Source organism: Ovis aries, chromosome Y (genome assembly GCF_016772045.2).
Source record: "Ovis aries strain OAR_USU_Benz2616 breed Rambouillet chromosome Y, ARS-UI_Ramb_v3.0, whole genome shotgun sequence".
Classification (NCBI taxonomy): Eukaryota; Metazoa; Chordata; class Mammalia; order Artiodactyla; family Bovidae; genus Ovis; species Ovis aries.
Genome location: NC_082741.1, coordinates 24,295,921 through 24,307,902, shown reverse-complemented (window position 1 = coordinate 24,307,902; position 11,982 = coordinate 24,295,921). Strand labels below are relative to the sequence as shown.

The window sequence follows — 11,982 nt, the reverse complement described above, 5'->3', positions numbered from 1 at the left end:
GTTCCCAATCCTCACCCCCCTCCCACCGCCCACCCCATATCATCTCTCTGGATCATCCCTGTGCACCAGCGCCAAGCATCCTGTATCCTGCATCGAACATAGACTGGCGACTATCTTACATGATAGTGTACATATTTCAGTGCCATTCTCCCGTATTATCCCATCCTCTCCCGCTCCCTCAGAGTCCAAAAATCTGTTCTATACATCTGTGTCTCTTCTGCTGTCTCTCATACAGGGTTATCATTACCATCTTTCTAAATTCCATATATATGTGTTAGTATACTGTGTTGGTGTTTTTTCTCTGGCTCACTTCACTGTGTATAATCGGCTCCAGTTTCATCCATCTCATTAGAATTGATTCCTATAAAGTCTGCAAGCAATAATGCTGGAGAGGGTGTGGAGAAAAGGGAACCCTCTTACACTGTTGGTGGGAATGCAATCTAGTACAGCCACTATGGAGAACACTGTTTATAATAGCCAGGACATGGAACAACCTAGATGTCCATCAACAGATAAATGGATCAGAAAGCTGCGGTACATATACCCAGTGGAGTATTACTCAGCCATTCAAAAGAATATATTGTCTTTCTCTTTCTGACTTCCTAAGTATTCTTTTGAATGCTAGTGTAGATTCAAGTATTTACTTAACAACACTTGTTGCTACTGTATAAAATGTGGTTGACTTTTAAAATATTTGTCTTCTATTCTGCAAGCTTTATATTAATTCTAATACTTGTGTTTCTTCAACATTTTCTATACTAAATTATCTTATGTCTAATATACTTTGACTTCTTCCTTTCCATTCTGAAGGCTGTTTTTTGTTTTTTATTGTTTTTTGTTTTTTCGTTGTTTTTTTTTTTTTTTGAAACTACAGCAACAATTCTCTTTTGTTACCTGATTGCTCTGGTTATAGAACTGCCAGTATAATGTTGAGCCAAAGTGTGTAATAGACTTCCTTGTGTTGTTCCCAGTCTTAGAGGGAAAGCTTTCAGTTTTTCATTCTTTAGTATGATGTTAGCTGTGGGTCATTTTACAGGTGCCCTTTGATTGAGAAAGTTCTCTTCTGTTCTTAATTATTAAGTGTTCTTTTAACCCCGGTTATGAAAAGGTGCTAGATTCAGGGAAATGCCTTTTCTTCAGGCAGATGTGTTATTTGTTTTATTGTTTTAAAATGGCATAATGTTGATTGACTTTCCTATAATGAACCAACTTTGCATACCTCCCTAAATTGCATGTGATCATAGTGTACAGTCTTTTTTATATGCTGTTGGATTTTGTTTGCCAGTATTTTGTTGAGGACTCTTTCACCTGTATCCATAAGGGATATCAGGTGTGTGTGTGTTTGTGTGGTGTGTGTGTGTGTGTGTGTGTGTTTGTGTGCGATGTCTCTGTCTGATATTGGTATGAGAGAAAGACTGGCGTCATTTTGCCTGCTATGTGGGGAAGAGACGTGTGGCATAAAGATGAAGCATTGTTGGATTGAAGTTTAGCCAGGATTAGAGGGAGAAATTTAGGATATATCTGTGTGGAATTGGGGTGAGATTATCAGAGAGCTCATTCTCAGTTTCCTAGGCCTGAATTAAGTGCTTGACATTGAATTATGCTGTTTGTTAACTAGGAATATATAGATTATACTTTGAATTTGCTACCTATTTTGTTTGTTAACATTTTTGAATTTAGAATTTATGGATCAGTTGTAATGTGCATTTAAGATCCATTTTCTTCCATTTTTACTACAAAACAAGATGCCATTGAATAGCTGATGCCTTTTTAAAAAGCTGTTAACCTTAAGTCTAAGAAATAAGCATGTTTGTCTTTAAGATACAGAAACACATTTAAAAGTTACAAATTTGCCCAAGAAGAGGCAACTGGTGTGTGGTTAAGTTAGAATTCCAACTTAATCTCCTATGACTCCAAAGTCCATGCTTCGAAACGCTGTAGAACAATGCTTTTGTAAAAATACTCTCCTTTACATTTGATTTCACGTAATGATCAGTGTGGTGTTTTGTTTTTTTTTTCCCCATCTTTATTTTTTTAAGTAGAAGAGGTTAAAGTGAACATGCGACAAAGCAATGATTCTAGAGCCATGGAGACTTGTAGTCGTAGTTTTTTCAGCTGTCATTGAGTCTGGTCGACACTCAGTGTCTTTGTCTGTAAGATAAGGGTGTGTATAAGTACTCTAGAGTTTTGGAGATAATCAAATAGCCCATTTTTCTGTACTTAACTAATCTGTAGTATGTTTATACTTAGGTGGCAGTTTGTATAAAGGAAGCACTGGGACTTGTGACCGCACCCTGTAAGAATAAGAAAGTATTAAAAATATGGAACTCCCACGTATGTTACGTGAAGAAGAACAAGAGCCAGAAGTACGGAAAAGGGAGGGAGAGACGAAACAAGTAGATGATGATGATGATGATGAAGTGATCTTGGTTGGAGTGGAACATGGAAATGAAGATGCTGACGTGATCTTTGTTGGGATGAGCTCAGCTTCAAAACCAGTCGTTTCAAACATACTGAACAGAGATACCCCAGGTTCTTATTCAAGGAGAAAAAGGTGTGGTCACTTCAGGAGAGGTAACGCTCACAGATTACAGCCTGTTAGTCATGTGACTCCTACATCAGAAGCAAAGACTGTCTTGCCAGTGTCTGACTCTGACTCAAGATCAACAGGTAGTCCTATTATTATTGAACCTCCGTCTCAAGCTGATTATAAAAATCTTTCACCACAAATAGTGCCTGATGGCTTTTCGAAGGAGTTATGTTCTTCTTTGATTACCTTCACAAGTTCATTGCAGCATCCAGTAGAAACAGCAGTTTCTGTAGGAGATATGAATAAAAGTCCTCATGTATCAAAGCGAGTTTCCCCTTGTGAAACAAATCGCAGAAATCCCAGAAGGCCTAAACTCAGTGATGGCATTGTAGGGGAACATTCTTTAGGTTTCTCCCCGTCACGTTTTTTTCATACAGAGACCACTCAGCAAAGCACACCAGACCGTGTCCATACCTCACTAAGCCATGTTCAGAATGGAGAACCTTGTCCAACACCTTTTCCAAAGGACAGTGTTCATTGCAAGCCTGTAAGACCTTTAGGGGAAAGTGGACGGACAAAAACTGATTTTCCAAGTTTGGCAAGTCCAAACAAAATTGGTGATCCCACAGAAGGAAATCTGATTGTGTTACTTCGTGACTTCTACTATGGCGAGCATGGAGGAGTTGGGCCGCCAGAAGCGAAGACCCACACGGCGTTTAAATGCCTCAGCTGCTTGAAAGTTCTAAAAAATGTCAAGTTTATGAATCACATGAAGCACCATTTGGAACTTGAGAGGCAGAGAGGTGACAGCTGGAAAACCCACACCACCTGCCAGCACTGCCTCCGCCAGTTTCCTACTCCTTTCCAGCTGCAGTGTCACATTGAAAGTGTCCACACGGCCCAGGATCCCTCCACAGTCTGTCACATCTGTGAGTTGTCCTTTGCGACAGATCAGGTTCTCTTAGAGCACATGAAAGACAATCATAAGCCTGGTGAAATGCCCTACGTATGCCAGGTTTGCAGTTACAGATCATCATTTTTTGCAGATGTGGATGCACATTTCAGAGCATACCATGGTAACACCAAGAATTTACTTTGCCCGTTTTGTCTCAAAATTTTTCAAACTGCAACAGCATACAGACGTCATCATCGAGGGCACTGGGAAAAGAGTTTTCACCAGTGTTCCAAATGTCGGCTACAGTTTTTAACTTCCAAAGAGGAGAGGGAGCACAAGACCCAGTGTCATCAAATGTTTAAGAAGCCTAAGCAGCTAGAAGGATTGTCTCCTGAAACAAAAATTGTTATTCAGGTATCACTGGAACCCCTTCAGCCAGGATTGGTGGAAGTTGCATCCATTACTGTGAACACATCTGATTTTGAATCATCACCCCCCAAATCTAAAAGGAGGAGGTCAAAAAAAGAAAAATAATAGTTAATTCTGCCTTCAGTAAGTCTGAAGCAAGTATTTCAGTCAAAGTTAAAAACCCCATTAAAAACAAAAAGATCAACTTATAGCATTATTCAATAATATCAAATATAGGGAAACCGATGGGTAATTTATGTGATTTTGTTTTAAATAGAGGAAGTACAGTTTTGTTTGATCTTCATATTGAGCTGCTATTTAAAAATCTATGATCTGTTTTTCGTGTAATTGTCTTAACATGTAAAAAGGATGTGTGCATGTGTGTGTGAGAGAGAGAAAATGAGAGAAGTGGAGAAAGGAAAAGTAAGAACCTATTTTGGTATTTGATGTTACTTGTAAGTTCGAAAGCTCTACTATACATATAATCTGTAGAGTGTTTTAGCAACGTAATTTTGAAGTGTTTTCATGCCTTGAAGATCTCAGTATCAGCTATATAGCCAGATTTGAATGTCACTCTCTGAAGTGCCTCTTGGGCTGATCTAAGATAACCTGGCTCTGAAAGCGTGCAGTGGAGGTTGATGGAGAAGCTACGATGTGAGTTTGGACCAGACACGGGATTTAATCAGTGAAGAGCTGTGCCTTCGTGTCCCAGCTGAGGAAGAGGCATACATTCACTGCAGGCACAGAGCCAAGGGAGAAGGAACACTGTCTCATAGTGCTTTCACCTAGCCCAGGGACATCTCAAGGAAGCCAGCCGGTAAAATGCCTGTGTTTGGTGAGAGACCCTGGCAAGCATGAAGCAGGCGCTGTGTAGCACTGACTGCAGTTGGAGAAGCAGAGATAGTTAATGAGACCTGGTGCCTGTGGACCTCCTGTTGAGTGATCAAAAGGGGAATTTGATTCATTCTGTCCCCTTTCCCATTTGGCTGGCCTGTAGTCACAGTGAGGTCGGCATATCTGTGTCAGACACAGTAGCAAAGCAAGTTACAATTCCCAAAGGAAAAAGAGCCTTGACGTCCACTTTGATTTGCGCTGGACCCATAGTTGTAGCTGAAAAGGATCAAACAGAGGAAATCTGTTCAGCTTTTGAATTGGGCTAAATTGAGTTCTCTTACCCTTAAGCTACAGTGGAGTTGTCCAAGAATCGTAAATATAGTGGATAAAAATAGTCCAGGGTGATTAAAGCCTTTTTGGAACTCTTGCTTCCATTTTCCAGTTACATGTGTCTTACCCGAGTTGACCATGTGAAGATTTCGGTTCTGTATCTTATCTTGCCTTGCACACAAATGTAGTACAGTTAACAGCTAATTCTTTGCATGTGTAATTTCCCATTGTATCAAACTAATTGAGTTTCCGTCTTTCTTGACACAGTCTGATGTGCAAGAATTGTCTCATGTATTTCAGTAATTATCAGGTCATAGAGTTATCCTTCCTCTAATCTATCCAACCAACTAATCTGTGATTATACTTGTGGAAACCTTCTTTCTTGCAGTCTCCAAGGGCTCTTTCACAGACCTGTGGGGTACCCACTAAGTATCGGTTCCTGAACATCAGCACACTTGGCTGCCTCTGTAGGTTCTTGGAGTTGAGTCTCCTCCTGGAGTTGAATGTCACTCCTTCTCCACTTCTGGCACGGATACCTAGCAATCTCTGTGCACCATTCCAGGAAGCTGGGATCCTATCTGTAGACCTATGCCAGGAGCAATCTCTCCGTTTCCTCTTCCTTTCTCCTCCTCTTTGTCTCTCGCCACTCTCCCCAGGCCTCAGTTTCTTTAAGTCCTCTAAGCTTTCACAAAATGCTGGAAAGAGATCATCACCAAGCGGTTAGCATCCTTCTCAGAACTGAAGAGGAAGGACTACAGATGATGAAGCTGTAGTGAATCTGTTGTCTCCATTTTAGGTAATTTCGTGAGTGTAAATTAAAATTCAAATAAATTGTGTTTATTTACTCAGAGCCTTATTGATTTATTTGCACTTTGAATTCTATACTAGGCCTTTCTCGTTAGTTTATTTGGGCCAAAGCACTTTGCTAAGTGTCAGCTGAAACCACTTTTAGTTGTGTAAAGAGTGTGTGTGTGTTCTGGTCTCAGGTGAAAACTCTCTGTATAAATAAATATGCAGACTATTGCATTTGTATCTCCTTTCTTCGATTTCTATAGTAAAAAATACGAAATGTTTTAGTTACGTGCTTTTATTGTTGCTTAGTATTATCAACACTGTTGCTGTTAGTTGCTGTGAAGTATGCTCCTAAGGACTACAAGTTGTATTTATTGCCAAATTAAAAGGTTCCCGCAATATGGTTCCTGACTGCTTCCTCTCTTCCATACTCTGTCTTCTACTCTACTTTTTTCCCCACTAATGTACTCTTTTTGACAACACTGGCCTTGGTTTTCCCCCATCAAATTCCATTTCTTCCCGATCCCAAGACTGCAAGTGCTGTTCTTCTGGAAATGCTCTTCCCGCAGGCCTGCATGGCTTGCTACCTCCCTTGTTTGAGCTTCAGCAATGCTGTTCAAATAACACAATCAAATCTCCAACCCCCTCTCTTTCCTCCTCCTCCTTAAAGGCACTTGAAGTCTCTATCCTCTTCTTCCCTCTCCAGCCTAAATTTCCTAACTTTTCACAAAAAAAGAAAAAGAAAAAAGGAAAAAAGAAGAGATAATAACATCAGGGCTTTGCTTCTTAGAATTAACTTGAGTCAGTTTCTGTGCCTGCAAATCAAAGATAGTTAATAGTGAGTTGAATTCTTTCAGGAGCTTCCTCTGTTTTTCTTTTGATACCTCTATATTTTGTTCACACAATGACACTTTGTTTTCTTTACAAATATATTGAAGATGTGTCAAGATTACTATTTTGTTACTGCCCTTTGTGAATTCCCTTGTCTGCCTTGCTTGTTCTTTCAGGGAAAATTTATTATTTTATTAATGTCATCTTAAAAGACTGGAAACTTCCCAAATCAGCAAGTTTTGTCCCCTGTTTTAATAATCTTTATCTTAAACATTAAAAAAAAATTCCCTTCATGTTTTACTACAGGCAGCAAGAAGAAACCAGGAGGCACTTTTGGCTGTTTGGATGGAAATCCTCTTAGATAACTCAATTACGTACAGTTTGTCCTCCCAGCTCATTAGGTGCATTTTCTACTTTTCATAAAACTGCAGATGTAGTGAACTTTCATCTTCACACTCCCCAGGCTCTTTCCTCCTGCCTCTCCTTTCTGCCAAGCATCCTAGGTGCACGACTGTGATTCCACTTAGAACGTGTTTGCTCAGTGAGCAAACAGGGAGCGATTCCCTGGCTTCAGTGCTTCTGCTGGCCAGAGACTCTGTACCGTTCCCTAAGAACTTCATGGTTTCACTGTCCAACTTCTATCACCTGGCTAGGTCAGTTGCAGTAGTTCATACTCACAAGTGAACTGGCAGGGATTACTACACGCACATGTGCAGATACATACATGTGTACACAGTAACATCGCTGAGGGGAAACCTGTCCATATGCAGAAGTAAAGCTTTCCTTTCCAGGAACTTGAATTTTGGTAGGCACTCAAATTTCTGCACGCACATGTGCACAAACATGCACGTGTACTCAGTAACATCCCTGAGAGGAAACTTGTCCATATGCAGAAGTTCAACCTTTCTTTGCCAGGAATATTAGTTTTGGTAAGCACTCAAATTTCTATGTGCACATGTGCACAAATATATGCATGCACACAGTAAGATCGCTGAGAGGAAACTTGTCCATATTCCGAAGTACAAGTTTTCTTTTCCAGGAACATGAATGTTGGTAAGCATCCACATTTCTGTCCTTGTTTTTTCACTTGCTCATCGATTATGTCATGTTACACTTCTAACTCTGTGCCTTATCCTCAAAGGTTCCAAAATCTTGGCATTTGCTATTGATAGGGACTGGCCTGCAGAGCAGCAGGCAGCGTTGGAAGTTCTTGCCATGAACAGCTGTATAACGTGTGCCTGCCTTCTGCATTCTCCCATCACCTTGGACAGCTTCACAGTACCAGTCACGTTGGCCTGATCCATTGCCTGTGCATTCCTTCAGGGGACCAGAAAACAAGGACCTCCGAGCTCAGCTGACTTGAAGATCTGCTTTCTCGGTGTGCACCTGTCTAGGTCATTCCGTGTCAATGTTGTGCCCCTCTTGCTAGCCTACCACCCGTTACAGCCCCCAGCATTCTGAATGAGGCCCCCTGTTCTTCCTATCTGTGGAGCGTTCTGTGTGCACCATCTACCTGTGCCCCGATGTGCTCTCTCCATGTGGCAGGAAAAGGCCAGAAACGCCTGAGCCTCCAAAAGCCCCCGGAGACTGTGACAGGCCTGGTTCTGATCCAAGGTTGTGAAGAAGGTACATATGGATACAGGGTCTCTTCCGATACCAAGAATGGAACCGGAGGCCATCAAAGTAATGTGGCATCCCTACACGTCTTCCTTTCTGTTTAACACTACCCATGCACATGGGAGTCCCCCAACAGATGATGCCCTGGGGAACCTGCAGGTTCTGGGCCCAGAGCTAATGCCTCCGTTGGACAGAAAGCAGCGTTACTATCTCAAATGGACCAAGAGGGCTTGAACCACCCATGCCTCAGTGATTTGCTAAATGCCAAGGCTCTCTTTCAGTTGCTCTCATTAGGCCCAGGTAGGACTCCCTACAGTAACGCATCCCTGCTTCCCTACACAGCACCGGTGCCAAGGAAGCCAGTGCGCGGTTGGGCCCAGGGATATCCAAGACGGTCACCTGGAAGGCAGCATCCCTCTGTGTCACCTGGGTGCAGATCCCCTACAACACAATCAGAGATTCTGCTCCAGCAAGACTACCAGAATCCTCCTTCATGTGCAGACGTGCACCTTTGACACTCAGGCCCCCATAGCCAGGGGCAAGACCCCAAAGAAAAGGAGGAATTCATATCATAACTTTCAGCACAGACCATGGGGTATCTTTGGCAGGACCGCTACTGCCTAGAGTCTGGACCCTGAAAACCAGCAGGCCCTGAACTGCCCCAGGGGCTTCTCTGTCTCCACTCCCCTGAGGTCCCTTAGGACATGCAGTTTACCCACCGCCCTTGTCTTTTCTCTGTTCCCTCCCTCACAGGCATATCCCGGATAGGGTCACACAGGGAAACCCACTTGCACATTCCTCGCCTTTGGGCACTGCCAGGGAGGCAGGCTGGAAGTGCCTGGAGGCATGCCTTGCTTACAGACCATGTCTCTCCTAGGATGCCTGTGGTTTGGCAGATACAGCATACTTTAGCGCATCTCATGTTTTGTGTCATATCGTGCCAGTGTGTGCCACCCTCAGGGAGGGCGTGTGCTGGCTGCTGGGCTGATTCGGGGCAGCACTGGCCCAGGACCTTCCCAGTTCTCCTTTTCTCATGTGTGTGGAACAATCTCCAGTGCAGCAGGCAATCTATGACTCTTTCTCCTTCAGCTCTCTGCCCATCTCGGCAGGACCTTAGCCTCACCATCCCAGATCTTGCCATAGCCACGTCCCTCATTTCCAGGGGCCAGCCCATGGCCCCACACACGGAGGGCTCCACAGGCAGTGGTTTCAAAGCCCCACCCCATGTGATTTGCTCTGTGTGAATCCTTAGACCATGAAACCCTCTTCCTGATCCAAGCACACACAACAACACGGTAGAACTGATGAGTGTGTTTTGTATCCGGTCTAATTGCAGATATCTGGAGCCACAGTCTGGAGTTATCACTGGCCATCCTTTCCTTGTTCCCATCCTGGGCAGGGTCAATGCAGAGATAAGGTGACAAACTACCTTCAGCCTGGTCGCCTCATGACTCCTCTTCTGGTTGCTCAGCATCTCCTCTCCTGCCACCTTCATCTCTACCTCTGCCCTGGGCCGGACACACACACACACACACACACACACACACACACACACACACACACACACAATCACAGCCAGCATAAATAAGCACACGTGTGTATACACCACATGCTCAGCACGGGGACACAGATGCAAACAACGAGCGTAGGTGTTTCAGGAGGTGAAGACGACCGAGGCCAGCAATGTCGGAGATGGCGACAGTAGGCACCATGTCCTGCCCTTGGGGCTCCCTGTTCACCTTCTCCACGAACTCTTCCATATGTTCCCAAGGCAGCCTGAAGCCGCTTCCAGCGCAGCATGTTTGGTGGTTGTGAGACACTGAGTGGTGAATGTGGAAATTCACAGAAGATCCCAAAGTCAGCACACAGGTGCACTGGGACCCCGGAGAGGACAGCTTTTCAATGATAGGCCTTCCCTGGGTAAGGGGCGGGAGTGAAGTGCCCAGGCAATCTCAAACTCAGTGAGCAGCAGGAGGCCAGGGGATGAAAGGACCCACAAAGGATGATTCTGACAAAGATACTTAATACACACTGCCTCTAGTAGTATCACCTGGACTCTGGTGCTGATTTGATGGAGACTTGCTTCACTCATGGACACACCAAGTCCCCAAATAAACAGTCTCAGGAGGTCACCTGCTACAAGCTCGACCCAAACCCAGGCTCCACAGCCAGCTTGCATGAGTCTGAGCATCCCCATTTGGGAAAGGACAGTGTCCCTGTAGTATCACACGAGTGTCCCTTCAGGGCCCACCTTCAGACCCCATCTCCACACATGTTTCTGTCAGTTACTCTCATGGAAGAACCTTCCTGCCCAGGGTACTACTTCAGGCGATCATCCCACACATCTTGGCCGACAATCCGCTGGCAATCCGAGCAAGGTGAGCCAGCAGCCAAGAATCCCAAAGTGAATTGCTAACTGTGTTCAGGCCCAAAGCAACCACACCTCAGCAATCCTGTTCGACTCTGAGCAGTTGTGACCTGACAACCAGCCGAGAAAGTTAAGGCTCCTGGTGTCCACGCTGCGGCTGGATGCTCCCCATTCAAAATCCCAGAACCAGTGGACAGGAGTGGAACAACGTGCCCTATGCCCTACAGAGAGACGGGAGATGGGTGTGGATCCCACAGGTCGACACTCCACAACCTTGCACACCCACACTCACCACCCCAGGAACCACGTTTCACAAGTGATGTCAAGGTAATTCTACTTAGTGGTCACTGTGTCCAAGAAGTAGGGGGGTCCTGAAAGGAAAATATCAACTTGCAGTGGGACGATGGATGGCTCCGCAACAGCACCTGTCAGGATAGGGAGCAGCGAAAAGGTTCCTGCGCCGCCTCCTCTTCCTGAGCAGCAGACTTCAAAGAGCAGCAGAAAGGATACAGCTATGGCCCAGAAGCAAGGGATGCCCCAGGTGATGGCGATCCTCCAAGCCACGTCAGGCTTCCTCCTCTGATGGTTCTTGCACATGAACTGGAAGTAGGCCCTGCAGTTCTTCTTATGCTCAGAGCTCAGTTCCACCAGCAGGGCAGCCAGTGCCTGCAGCGCATCTTGCCCTGGAAGCTCAGTAGTGCTCCCGGGCCTTCCCTGGCCCTGCTCCTCCACCGTCTTCTCAGCTCCTGGAAAAACCCCTATTGCTGCTCCTCATCTGCCACAACCTCCACCTCCTCCATGACGTCTTCTGCAAGCAGCTGGAACCACCACCCAATCCCCACCACGTCTCCGTCCACCAGGGGCTCACCGTCGTCCACCGCCTCCACCCTGCATAGCGTGGCTCCTTTGCCTGGCATGACAACTTGTGGCTGTAAGGTCCCAGCCTCAAAAAGCCTGAGGATGGCAGGCCACCAACCCCAGCGCCCTGAAACCGGAGCTCACAACTAGGAAGGTCTGGGGTCCCAGGATGCTCCTGCATTCCTCTGACGGCCTTTCACACGCCTCTTGGCCCTGGTCGTGACCCCAGGCTGGGGCAGATGCCAAGGGATGGGACATAATAGCACAACAAGTGGTGTGTAAATGCGGCTCAGGTTTCAGTAATCCTGTGGGACCCACTAGCTCTTTGGGGGCGGGGAGTGAGGGGGATGGTAGGGAAGCGGGGGCTGGTGTGTGTCCGGTGGCCTGAGGCTGAAGAAAGGGGTGGCAGACAGCATGGGACAGGGTGAACAGGCCCTGGGGAAATCAGCCGAATAGGCGGATCCCTAGGCCGTGAGCCACGGATAGGCTGCTGGCCCAAATCTAGTCCAATGGCTGAGA

General features: G+C 45.4%; 1 pseudogene; it reads right to left on the bottom strand.

The window, feature by feature from the left end:
- Window positions 1-11,181: 11,181 nt before the first annotated feature.
- LOC132659045 (testis-specific Y-encoded protein 1-like) lies at window positions 11,182-11,721 on the bottom strand (annotated as a pseudogene).
- Between the last annotated feature and the right edge of the window lie 261 nt (window positions 11,722-11,982).